Source organism: Lolium perenne, chromosome 7 (assembly GCF_019359855.2).
Source record: "Lolium perenne isolate Kyuss_39 chromosome 7, Kyuss_2.0, whole genome shotgun sequence".
Classification (NCBI taxonomy): Eukaryota; Viridiplantae; Streptophyta; class Magnoliopsida; order Poales; family Poaceae; genus Lolium; species Lolium perenne.
In genome coordinates this window covers 259,663,070-259,676,844 of record NC_067250.2, presented here as the reverse complement: position 1 = coordinate 259,676,844, position 13,775 = coordinate 259,663,070, and positions in this window count along the sequence as shown.

The window sequence follows — 13,775 nt, the reverse complement described above, 5'->3', positions numbered from 1 at the left end:
CAAGGATTTGGATGCACGAGAAGTATTCCCTCTCAATACAAGGCTTAGGCTAGCAAGGTTGTTTGAAGCAAACACAAGTATGAACCGGTACAACAAAACTTACAGAAGAACATATTGCAAGCATTATAAGACCCTACACTGTCTTCCTTGTGTTCAAACCCTCACCAGAAAATATCTAGACTTTAGAGAGACCAATCATGCAAACCAAATGTCAACAAGCTCTACAGTATTTCTTCATTAATAGGTGCAAAGTACATGATGCAAGAGCTTAAACATGATCTACATGAGCACAACAATTGCCAAGTATCAAATTATTGAAGACATTTGTTGGGGGGATAACCCCCAGTATGCCAAAGGCATGCCAAACCGGATGGTTTAAGCCATCGAGATACCGGTTTAACTTTCTTACCGGAACAGAGGTAGGAGTTTGGCTAAGTGAAGCCAAGCCGGCATCCTTAAGGGGTATGCCAGAACCCGGTAAAGAAGATACCGGAGTGAAGGGCCTGTCGGCAGGACTGGTCAAAGATTCTCTTCAGGGCAAGAAGACAAGGATGAGCTAAGCAAAGTGGCTTTAATCAGAGCCCTGGCGCCAAAGAGAGGGATGACGCTCAAAGAAGCCGGAGGACATCAGCAGCCCTGATTAAAGAGGACCCCGGCGTCATCTGTGATTAAAGTAGCTTTGTAAAGTAGTTTGTCCAGTCAAAGATGCCATTAGGGTTTCTTGTTCTGTAAGCCACCCTCTCCCCTATATAAGGAGAGGGGGTACTGCCTCTTACAGGCATGAGACCACAGGAAGGATTAGGCAATCGAACTTGTAACCATGTTGAGATCAATGAAGCTAGCGATCTAGTACAGAGTTCTTCCTCTTGTCTCTCTTCTTGTATACCGGCCTCTGGTTGTGTTCTTGAGGAAAGCATCCGGAAGTTCTTCCCATCTAATCGCAAACCCTCCCCCGAATCCTCTAGCGTCCATTCGGCCCCAATCTAAGCCATCCTATGGCATCTGCTCGTTCACCACGACGACAGTTGGCGCCCACCGTGGGGCTGGAAGTGGCGCTTGAAGGAGTTCACATTCGGGCGGGCATCCTCGAGGTCGCCGGCGAACGTACGGTGTCCGCGCTCGTGCAGCGCATCTACGCCATGGACTTCATCAACGACAACACGGGCTGCTTCGCCAACGGCGGCATCTTCCCCAAGAACGGCCGCATCATCGAGTTTGGCAGCCACCGCGTCTACTTCGGCACCGTCCCTGTGCGCCAGCGCCTCTCGCCGATGCTGGTGGCACCGGACCCGCCAAGATGGCTCTGTGCTGGTCGCGCCGCCGGCAGCGTCGAGGTAATGATGACCGGTGTGGTTGGTGCAGGAAAAGAGGCTGTGGGTGAAGGCGCTGGGCGTGCGGTTTCGACCCGTGCGGCCAAGCCACCGCTGGAGCGAGGCGCAGGCGCAGCGGGAGCATCATCCGCACCACCGGAGACGCCGCTCCAGGTGGCGATGAACGTCCTCGCCACCCCCATCGCGCAGAACATCGACCCGGCAGCGGCTCAGGCGGAGCTGGAGGCGCAGCGCCAGAAGATGCTCGAGAGCGGCAAGGACATCGTCAGGGCGCAGCGCGAGCTGAACCTAACCGTACGTGAGTATAACGCTGCCCATGGCTTTGCTTCTGTTAGCGCGCATGCTGCCAGGATGCCGGAAAACCGGCTAAAAGCTCGCAACCTAGATCAGGATTTGCGCAAAGAGATTCATGCCGGCAAGAGTACCTCTGCATCTGTTAGCATCGTGGAAAAACCTAAGTACAGTAGCCCGGATAAAACTATAAAAGCTGCTAAAGCTGCAGTAGAGCTATGCGAGTTGCTTTCCGGAGATGCTTTGGCAAAACAGCAAGAGCGTGTTAGAGAGCTGCTGGAAACTATTGAGCAGCAGAACGCTGAGCAGCTGGCTAAGTTGAACAAGGCCGCGGCCTCAAAATCCGCGCGTTCAACAAAGAATGCCGGTAGCAAGTCCCATGGGCAGGCTTTGTCCCCCCATCCGGACAGAAGAAGGGAAAAAGAAGTGAATGCGCAGCAGATGACTGTGTACGATCCGGTTCTTGCCGGAAAGCAACAAGCCGGGCAACATGATGCCGGTAGAAAAAGCCAAGGGGCAGAACGAGGCTACGCCAAAGGAGGCTATGCCGGAAACAATCATGCCGGTAGATATGAGACCGAGCAAAATTATCGAGCTGCAAAGGCAGCGTACGATGAGGAGGAAATAGATCCCCCGAGGTGCAGCGGGCAAGGGCAGCGATGCCCGGAATGTTATGATGAAGCTGATTCTGCAAGACCGGCAGCATTCCGGAACGCATTGGGAGAACGCTTGGGAGAGAGATACTTACCGGAACGGGATGCGAGGCACCGTCTGGATAGAGTGTACTTGTCAGAAATGATCGAGGAGGAAGGTCCTCCAGGCCCAAAGTGCTTTGGCCCAAGGATCATGAAAGAAAAACCACCAGTACGCAACTTTATGTTGCCCCGTGACACAAAAACATACGATGGCACTACGAAGCCGGAAGATTGGCTCGCGGATTACGTGACTGCGGTATACGTCGCAGGCGGTGGAGGAACCGTAGCAGGAGGAGGAAATCGGCGTTGGGCCGTGAGAATCATACCATCGTTTTTGGTTAGACCGGCAAGAATCTGGCTAAACAACTTGCCGGCAGGAAGTATAAATGGCTGGCTGGATTTTGAGGAAGCTTTCGTGAGCAATTTCAGCAGCACCTATCAGAGGCCAAACAGGCCGCAGCAACTTGCTCTGTGCGTACAACGCCTGAACGAAACAGACCGGGATTATCTGGCCCGGTGGAACACTACGAGGAACTCCTGTGAAGGAGTAATCGAGGCACAGGCCATTGCTTGGTTTAGCAGTGGGTGCAGAAGAGGCTCACCGTTGTGGCAAAAGCTGCAGCGGAACATGCCGACAACTTTGGCAGAGATGATACGTGTGGCGGATAGCTATGCGTTGGGAGACCCAACGCAGCCGGCAGTGCAACCTGAGCCGGAACAGCTACGCCAAGAGCAACACCGGGATAACCGGAATAACAAAAGAAGGGAAGATTTTCCGGATCGAAGGTACGGTCCGCAGCAAGTTGCTGCTGTGCAGGAAAACTACGAGGCGGCGGCGATCGAGAGGCAAAGAACCGGATCGCAGCCGTGGGCAGGTCCTAAGAAACAATGGGTAGAAAAGAAACCCTGGGTTCAGAAAAGAAACTGGCAAGAACCCGCAAAATACACCATGGAAGCTGCCATGGACCAACCATGCCGGTGGCACACACCGAATCCGGCACACCCGTCAAACCACCTGACGAAGGATTGTACCTGGACAAAGTACTTGATGCAAAAGGGAGCGGTAAAAGATGCACAACCACCGCAAGACATGCCGCGGGCAAACAACAGCTACCGCCACCACCGCCGCAGGGCAAACGCCTTACAGTGCAGACAGCCAAACCGTGCAAAGAAGCATACAAAGTTAACCGGGTGGAGCAAAGCGATAACCAACCACCTCCACCGGCACCTTTAGGCCGGAATGTTTACGAAGACCCGCATCTGTGCCGTGTTGTTTTTGTCACCGAGCCAACAGACAGGCAAAGTGTGCATCGCCGCTCCATGGAGGTAAACGCCGTGATGCCGGCAGTTCCCAAATACATGATGTGGTCCAATCAAGAAATTACCTGGTCATCAAAGGATCACCCCAAAATCATGCCGAATCCGGGTGGATATGCTCTTGTTGTGGACCCAATCATGAAAGGGCCACAAGCTCGAGTAAAATTCAGCAAGGTCTTGATAGATAACGGCAGCGACATAAACATCATGTACAAGCATACCATGCATATGCTGGGCATAACGAGAAAACATGATTCAGCCAACGCGCACAACGTTCCACGGAATCGTTCCGGGTTTGTCCTGCGCCCGATAGGAAAAGTTCGGGTTAGGACGTAGCATTTGGAGGCCGTGACAATTGCCGGGTTGAAAATGTTGAGTTTGAGGTGGTGGATCTAGACAGTCCCTACCATGCATTCGGGGAGACCGGCATTGGCAGCCTTCATGGCCACAACTCATACGGCTTACCTCAAGATGAAGATGCCGGCACCTCGTGGACCGTGATCGTTGTGGGAAACTATAAAGTCTCACTGGAAACCGCATCTGCCGGATCAAACCTAAGCGGAATCGCTGGTGATCGCGGAGGAAAAGAAGAGGATGCAAACAGGTGTTGCGCTGGCTCGATCCTCACGGTTGAGCTTAGCGGCAATGAGTGGAAACTTGGGCTCACCGGCATTCAAGCCGACAAATGAAACAAAGGACATTGTGCTGGATCCGGCTTACCCGGAGCGCACCGTTCGCATCGGTGCCGGCATGAATGAGGCATAGGAAAGCGCGCTCGTCAGCTTCCTCCGTGAGAATCGGAATATCTTTGCCTGGTCCACTGATGACTTGGTGGGTGTTCCGAGGGAGCTGGCTGAGCACTCTCTAAACGTCCGAAAAGATGCTAAGCCGGTGCGACAGCCCTTGCGCCGGTTCGCTGAAGATAGAAGGAAAATCATAGGAGACGAGGTACCCAATCTGCGTGTTGCCGGCGTCATTGTGGAGGTCACGCACTCAGAGTGGCTGGCCAATCCGGTAATGGTTGAAAAGAAGAAAGATGAGAACCTGGAGGCAAAAGCCCCGAAGGTGTGGCGCATGTGCATCGACTACACCAACCTAAACAAGGCCTGCCCAAGAGACCCTTTTCCTCTGCCACGAATCGATCAAGTGATTGATTCAACTGCTGGGTGTGAATTGTTGTCCTTCCTGGATGCGTATTCCGGTTTCCATCAGATTCCCTTGAAAAAGGAAGATCAAATAAAAACTGCGTTCATTACCCATGCGGGGCTTATTGCTATGTCACTATGCCTTTTGGGTTGCAGCAGCTGGTGCAACGTACCGGCTATTTTGTATGCAAAAATGCTTGTTTGATCAAATCGGAAAGAATGTGCAAGTCTATGTGGACGACATTGTGATAAAAACTAAGGTAAAAAACACCTTAATCGATGACATCCGGCAAACATTCGACAACCTAAGACGGTTCCGGATGAAACTCAATCCGGCAAAGTGCACCTTTGGTGTCCCTGCCGGCAAGCTGCTCGGTTTCCTGGTATCAAGCCGGGGCATAGAAGTCAATCCGGTAAAAATCCGGGCAATAGAAAGAATGACTGTCCCTCGAGAGCTAAAAGATGTGCAAAAGTTTATCGGAAGCTTGGCATCGCTGAGCCGGTTCGTAAGCAGGTTGGGAGAAAAAGCTCTGCCACTATATGCTCTCATGAAAAAATCTGACACGTTCATCTGGACCCCTCGAGTGCAGACGCGACGTTTAAAGAGCTAAAAGCAATGCTGGCCACAGCACCCATACTGGCTTCACCTTTAGAAAGAGAGCCTATGCTATTATACATAGCGGCAACAAACCGGGTTGTGAGCATAGTGGTGGTGGTTGAAAGAGAAGAGGAAGGAAAAACCGTCCAGAGGCCGGTATACTACCTGAGCGAGGTGCTCTCCCTCTCAAAACAAAACTACCCTCACTTCCAAAAAAATGACTTATGGCGTGTACATGGCCGCCATAAAACTCAAGCATTACTTTGAGGAGCACCCCATGAAGGTGGTGAGTGAAGCACCAATCTCCGACATCATGTGCAACAAAGACGCCAGCGGCCGGATTGCAAAATGGGCAATCCAGATATCACCATACATGCCGGTATATGAAAGAAGAGATGCCATAAAATCACAGGCTTTGGCTGATTTCCTCGTTGATTGGGCGGAGATGCAATACAAACCGCCAGATCAAAGGATGAAATCTTGGAAAATGCACTTTGATGGATCCAAACTCAAAGAGGGTCTAGGTGCTGGTGTGGTGCTTACCTCGCCAAAAGGGGATCACCTCCGGTATGTTTTGCAAGTGCATTTCAGGGCATCGAATAATGTCGCTGAATATGAAGCTTTGATCCATGGGCTTAAGGTCGCAAAAGAAATCGGTGCGCACCGGATCATTTGCTATGGAGATTCAGATCTTGTGGTACAGCAGTGTTCCGGGGATTGGGATGCAAAAGATGCCAACATGGCCTCGTACCGGTTCCACGTGCAAAAGATTGCCGGATTCTTCGAAGGCTGTGAGTTTCACCATGTGCCACGCGCAGAAAATGAAGCCGCGGATGCTTTGTCCAAGCTGGGCTCATCTAGGCAAGAAATTCCTCCCGGAATAGCTTTGGCTCACTTAAGAGTACCATCGATCAAACCAAGTCCAGAATCGGAATCAATTTTTCTGCGGAATCACATGTAGTACCCATGGATATTGATGAAGGAACTGGGACTGTCACGGCAAACTCGGGGACTGTTCCGGCAAGCTCGGGGACTGCTCCGGCAAGCTCGGGACTATTGCACCCATACCGGAAGAAATGATGCTTTGGTAGATAGCATGGAGATAGATGCACCGGTGTTTTTGGTTCGAGAGACACCGTCATGGGTTAAACCTATTAAGGAATTCCTGATCAACGGCACCTTGCCGGTGACGAAAATGAATCAAGGAGGATACAAAGAAGGTCCAAAGCTTACACATTCATCAATGGTGAGGTGTACAAGAGAAGCGTTACCGGTGTCCTTCAAAGATGTGTGGAACCGGAAGAAGGGAAAGAAATGCTCGAGGAAATTCACCAAGGAGAATGTGGGCATCATGCCTCATCAAGGGCGCTAGTAGCAAAAGTATTCCGGCATGGGTTTTATTGGCCCACTGCTTTGGAGAACGCTGAGGATTTGGTAAGAAAGTGCAACGGCTGCCAGAGGTACGCCAAGCAAAATCATACCCCAGCGTCCGGTTTAAAGACAATACCATTAACATGGTCGTTTGCCGTTTGGTGCCTCGATATGGTTGGCCCATTCAAAACTGCAAGAAGCAGCATGACTCACATCTTGGTTATGGTGGATAAATTCACCAAGTGGCTAGAAGTGAAACCTATCGCAAAATGTGATGGGCACACAGCGGTGAAATTCTTAAAAGATGTCATTTTGCGGTATGGATACCCCCATGACATCATCAACGACAATGGAACCAACTTTGCTCAAGGTGAGTTCAAAAGGTTCTGTGAAGACAACAACATCCGGTTGGATTTGTGCTCAGTGGCACACCCACAAGGCAATGGCCAAGTGGAAAGAATGAATTCTTTGGTACTTTCCGGTATCAAACCTAGACTCATTGATGCAGTGGAAAAGTCACCGGGATGCTGGCTCGATGAGCTACCATCAGTACTGTGGAGTATAAGAACAACTCCAAACCGGTCTACCGGATACACTCCTTTCTTCATGGTTTATGGAGCAGAAGCGGTCATACCGACTGACATTCATGATTCACCAAGGGTACAGCTCTATACTGAGCAAGAGGTCAAAGAGGCCAGAGAAGATGACGTGGACTTGCTAGAAGAAGCAAGAGAGCTGGCTTTGGCAAGAACAGCCATTTACCAGCAAAACCTAAGACGCTATCATAACCGGAAGGTTAACCCGAGAGTTTTCCGGGAAGGAGATCTTGTGCTTCGCCTAGTGCAGCGCACTGAAGGCCGGCATAAGCTTTTTCCACCATGGGAAGGTCCCTTCATTGTAAGCAAGGTGCTTCACAATGATGCGTACTACTTGATCGATGCGCAGGAGTGGAAGAAAGGAAAGGCGGACAGGTCCGGAGAGGAGAGCAAGCGTCCATGGAACGTAGCTCTGTTGCGTCCTTTCTACTCTTGAAGTGGTGGTGTAAGAAGTTCCTTTTTGTACCTTATATGCTATGAATAAAAGATGCCGGAACCTTGAATGAATCTCGGGGACTACCCCAATAAGGTTGCATGTAACTTGTTTATTTTTTCAGTTTACCGGTTGCTTATTGAATGTTTTTTCTTTCCGGTTTAGTAGTGTGCTAAATCCTACCGGAGTCTTCGACTCTGCTGCTGTCCGCAAACCGGCTTCATGGCAAGCAAGATAAACCGGTAGGAGATAAGCACATGAACTGCGAAGAGGGAGAGCAGGAAAGAACAATCCGGAAAATTTAACTAACCCCGGTTTAACCGGTTTTTTGCAAAATTTCGAAATTATTTCTAAGTTCAAGAAAATGCTTGTTTGGTGAAAGAACCTTGTGCTCATACGCCAAAGAACGCCCAGAGAAGGCAGGCAGAGCCAAGGCAAAAGAACCAAGTGTGCATCAAATTGGATGCGGAAACAATTTGGAAATCTTTGCAGTGCAGGATAAAATCAAAACCAAAAGCAAATAGGCTAAGGTAAACATAAGATAATTAACACCGGCATAACTTACCGGCATAAAATGTTGTACGGCAACCACAAGCAGACTTAAAGTTTTACATCATAAGCCCCGGCATCCCGGGGCAGAATTTAACAGAACGTTGTCTTAAGGCACGCAGGGCCAAGCAGCACGACAGGGTAAATTTTAAGGCAGGTAATCAGGCAGCAGGAGCTTCCGGAGGAGCGTCGCCAGCATCAGCGTCATCTAGAGGCTCCTCCTCGGCTTCATCCTCCTCCTCATCAAGATAATCTTTGACGTCAGGAGGGGGAGGGATGAAGGTGCGCATTTCGGCGTACTCCGCGATATGGTACGCACGATCCTGCCGCTTAGCGGTGAGAATCGGGTCCAGGTCGGTTTCCGCGCCTTCGCGCACTCCGGTGAGGGCATCCAGGTCGAGCTCTGGGTACCAGGAACAAGCGACGCGGAGGGCAGAATCCGCTCCAGCACGGGCAGCAGAGCACTGCCCCTCGCGGATCCTCCTGCCGGCGCCCTTGAGACGGTCGCTGATGAGGGAGAAGGTATCCGGCACCTCTTCGCCAGGCCACAGGGTCCTGAAGAGCTGGGTAGCTACATCAGGAATGTCAGATAGATTGCGATCTATGGCGCGCATATGAGACACCCGCGCATTCAGCGCGACCAGATGGTCATAGGGCGTCCATGGCACGGCGAGATTCGCTTGGCCTTGGGCAGTGCGGTGCTCGTCAACCTTCTTGACAGCGTACCTCTGGGAGTCCGGAAAGAGGCCTGTGCGAAGAAAGAAAAAGGCTAAGAAAAAGAATCCAGAAGAAAAAGAGACCGGAAGGAAAGATAACGGAAAGAAAATGGGGTCGGAAGAAAAAAGGCTCGTATGCAGTAGTCAAAGTATGTAAAAGAAAAGGACTCACGGTAGGCAAGTGTGTCAGTTTGCAGGATCAACTGGTTGCATTCCTTGTGCTCCTCCTCCAGCCGCGCGGCCTTCTCCTCAGCACCCTTCCGGGCCTTGGCCAGCTCCTCCAGCTCAGCTCGCAGTACAACGGTGGCGTTGCTGGCGTCCTCCAGAGCCTCGTCCATCTTGGCCGCTGCATCAGCTTCAGCGGCTTTGAGGGCCTTGGCGTGGTCAAGCCCCAGCTGAATGAGCTGGGACTTGAGCTCCTGGTAGCTGGTCTTGTGGGCGCTCAGCTCCTCCCCGATCTTTGCCGGATGAGCTGGTCTTTCTCCCCTGCAACCCGGAAAAGAAGATGTTAACAAGGTTATGCTAGTAAATATGAAAAGGAAACCAAGTTAACAGGAGAAAGTAGAAAAGTTATACGTTGGGCGGCGGCGAGCTGCTCCTTGAGAGCGTCAATGGAAGCTTCCGGGATCACTGTTAAACAGAAATTGCGGATGTTAGGAGGAAAAAAGGTTTCCGGTAAGAAAGATGCCGGTAGAACAAAAACTTACCTTGGCACTTATCGTGTGCCTCAGCGAGCTCCCGATGCTCCCATAAGAGCTCCTCAAAGAGGGCCTTCCGAGCGTCAGCCGTGAGCTGTTCAAGAAGAAGAAATGAGTTAAGTTTTGCGCTAAGAACAAAGTTCTTAACCCGAAACTCGGGGACTGGCAGTGCCGGTTTTGCGCGTTTCTAAGATAAGTTTTGCGCTAAGAACAAAGTTCTTAACCCGAAACTCGGGGACTGGCAGTGCCGGTTTCGCGCATTTCTAAGATAAAGTTTTGCGCTGAGAACAAAGTTCTCAACCCGAAACTCGGGGACTGGCAGTGCCGGTTTTGCGCGTTTCTGAGATAAGTTGTGTGCTAAAAACAAGGTGTTTAACCCGAAACTCGGGGACTGGCAGTGCCGGTTTCACGCTAAGTTTTAGAAAATAAGTTTTGCGCTAAAAGCTGCGCTCTCACCACAAAACTCGGGGACTGGGAAGATAGACAAGAGAGAAACCGGCATGAACTAAAGAAAAGATAGAGCAAGATGGAAGCAAAGAAACCGGTAAAGATTGAAAAAAGTTAGTAGAACATACCATCAGATTGTTCGTGGCATCGTACCACGCGCTGTCGAGCTCCTTCACGGCGCTGCGAAGCCGCATGAAGTGCTCCTCGGAAGACCGGTCCCCGACAGGGTCAGGTGCCGGCAGCCTGTCCTTGCCCAGACCGCAGGTCGCCGGAGTCATGTTCGCGGCGTTCCACTTTTGGGCGTAGGGCAGGAGATGCCCCAGGTCCCGGCCTTGGCGTTGGAACTCGATGTCGGCCAAGAAGACCGGTGGCCTTCGTGGCGGTATCCCTGGCGGCCTTGGAGACATGCAGCACCAGAGGCTGCTGGCCGCCGGAAGGGGCGCTGGAGGCCGTCGCCTTCCCCTTAATGAGCTTGGAAATCTTGGGCGGCGGCGCGGAAGGAGCGGCCCCGGAAGTCTTGGGCGGCGGCGCAGTTGGAGCGGCCCTGGAGGGTTTGGCGCGAGGACCGTCTGGCGGTGGCACGAGGATAGTTCGTGGAGAAGGGGGAGCGCTAGGCGCGTCACCCGATTTGGAGCCTTCCGGCGCGGAAGATTCTGGCGCGGAAGGTGTCGTCTTTTCAAGGACGGGAGGAGCCGGAGGCTCCGCCCGCCCGGCAGCTTCTTCTTCTTCGGCGCCGATGTTGCTGGCGCCGGTGTCTTGTTTCTCTTGGAGAAAGGAAAGATCCTCCTCCGTGCGGTGATCTGATGATGAAGGGGCCGCACGCCCCGAATTTGTTGTGCCCCCCGAGAGGGAGGCAGAGGTGTTGCCGGCACCAGATGGTGCCGGGCTTGAGCGAGGAGGAGGGGTTGAGGTCCTTGCGGAACCCTCAGAGCCCGATGGCTTTGAGCCAAGCTTGAGCGCGGGGCTGAAAGAAAGAAAGAAGGATGGTTGGAGAAAAGCAACCGGAAAAAGGAACTTGGCAAAAGAGGCAAGCAAGAAAATAAAAAACTTACCCGGAAGCAGTTGGCATCACCTTGCGCCCGTAGCGGCGCACGCCCACTTCCTTCTCCCCCAAGGGCTCAGTCCGGAAGCGCTTGGAGGGAGGGGCCTGGCTGGAACCAGCATTAGATGCCGGCTGCTTGTTCTTTTGACCTTGGGCCATGAGTTTGTCCACAAACTCCTGGCCGGCCTCAGCGCGCAGGGGCGGCGCGCGCTCGTGGATCTGTAAGTTAAACTTAGCTAAGGAAAAATTCGCAAGAGGGCGATAGCGGAAAAGTACAAGAAACCGGAAAAGAAAGTACCTCGAGCATGGTCAGGTCATCGGAGGACCCGGTAGGCTCCGGCGGGTCCCGGCCAAGGCGCGCGGCCGGAGTCTTGCCCATCTTCAGATCCTTCCAGAAGATGTAGGGATCTGGGTCGAAGGAGTCAAGGGCACGCTTCCGGCAAATTCCTCGTCGCTCTGCTTCGATGAGGGGGAAGCGGTCCTTGGCCTGAAACATGAAAAAAGGAAAGTTAACAAAAGCAGAAAGTTATCGGCAAAAAACAACCCCAATTGCGTAATCTCTTACTTCTTGAGTCGGAGGGTTAGTAGTGCTGAGGGGAAGGAGGCCCCATTCCCAGGCAAATGGCATAGCAGTTTGGCAAATCTGCTTAGCCTTGCGAACGACATCTTTCTTGCTAAGGGGACGGCCTGTGATCTTGGTAGGATCGCCGGGGCCGTACATCTCGCTCATCCTATGCACGCGGCGCTTCAGAGGAAGCACCCGGCGCGATATAAAGGTGCGGATGATATCATCCGAGCAGATGTTGGTCTCCTTCTTCAAAGAGGCCAAGAAGCGCACCACCCGGTTGGTTTCAGCGTGATCCGTCCTTGGGTTGTAGCTCCAATTGGCTCTGCTAGGAGGCCCCGCTTGGTATGGAGGAAGATCGATAAGATTGGCGCGGCCGTTGTTCTTCACATAGAAGAAAGTTCCTTGCCAGGCGCGGCAGGACTCGAGGCCGGAAAACTTAAGGAAAGTGCTCCCTTGGCGGGAGCCAACGATACAAGATCCGCACTCCACGGGCGGCTTGGGCTTAGGGATCTCCTTGCCCTGGACGGAATTAATCCGCAAACAAAAGAAGCGGGCAAACGTCTCACGAGTGGGACGAATGCCGATATAGGCCTCCATGAAGGTGGCATAGCAAGAAAGGTAGAAGATGGCGTTGCCAGGAAGGTGGTGAGGTTGGAGTTCGTAAAAATCTAAAAACTCCCGGAAAAAAGGGGAGGCAGGAAGGCCGAAGCCACGCTCAAAGTGAGCAAGGAAAACAACATGTTCACCGGGTTCGGGGTCCGGTTCGATTTCGTCACCAGGAATCCGGCAAGTGACTCCTTCCGGAATCCTTCGAGACCGGTATAACCAGTCGATCTCAAACTCAGTAACATTAGAGCCCATCCAGGCTCCGCGAGTGATTGGGGAAGGCTCTGCGCCGGAAGATTGGCTAGAGCTACTAGAGGCTTGGCCAGAGCTACTCGTTTCTTGGCTACCGGAAGCTTGGCTAAAGCTACCGGATTCTAGATGGCCACCGGACTCTTGGCGGCTACCGGATTCCTGCTGGTTGCCGGAATCGGTCTCCATCGGATCTGAAGCCGTGGATTCGCCAGGAGATTGTCTACGGCGCTTAACGGAAAGAGAAGAAGAAGATGCGGAGGAAGATTCCTCGTCAGACATTGGATGGCTAGGCGGAAAAACAGAAATCCCACTCTTGAACCCCGCGTGAAGATCTACGAGTAAGAAGAAAACCAAAGAAAAAGAGGAAATAAGAACACCGTAGACCCAAGATCTGAAAAGCAAGCAGATGGCGAGCAAAGTAAGATTGCTACCAACCTTGAGCGGCGCGGTCGCTGAGGAAGACTTTCGCCGGCGACGGAGAGGATCTGCGGTCACCAACGACCACCGTCGACAGCGAGGCGGAGAAGCTTGCGAAAAAGTGCGAATGCGGCGGGCGCGGTGAAGGTGCTGCTGAAGATTTCCGCGCAGCGAAGTCCGGCGGAAGCACGGCGTGAGTTCGCCGGGCGCCGGAGCTTGAGCGAGCGACGGCGGACGAAGAGCAGCGGAAGCGCAAAGGCGAGGAGCACTGTGCGCGAAGGATGAGGAATGCGAAGAAGAGGAAGAAGAAGGGGCGGTTGTGCTTATAAAGGAGAGAGAAGATGGGCTGAAAACCGCTGGGCCGCGGCGGTTCGCCTCGCGGCCCGTGACGGTTCACGCCTTGGGCCGCCACGTGGCGAAGAGGTACACGCGAGAAAAGGGGAGGCCACACGGGAGTGCACACGGGATCCCGAGTGGGTAGTGGGATCCGCAGCGGGGCATTTAATGACCGCGCGGGAGTCGAAGCGAAGTGACAACTGACACTAGCGTGGCAGTTAACAGTGCGCATGTCACTGACAGGCGCGGGGCCCGAAATATTCTCGACTTAGCCGAGGAAAGAGTAAAGGCACATGATACCGGAAAAGAGAGATGCCAGAACATGCCTTGCGAAGAGAAGAAAATGAACAAGGGTAAAGGTGCCGGA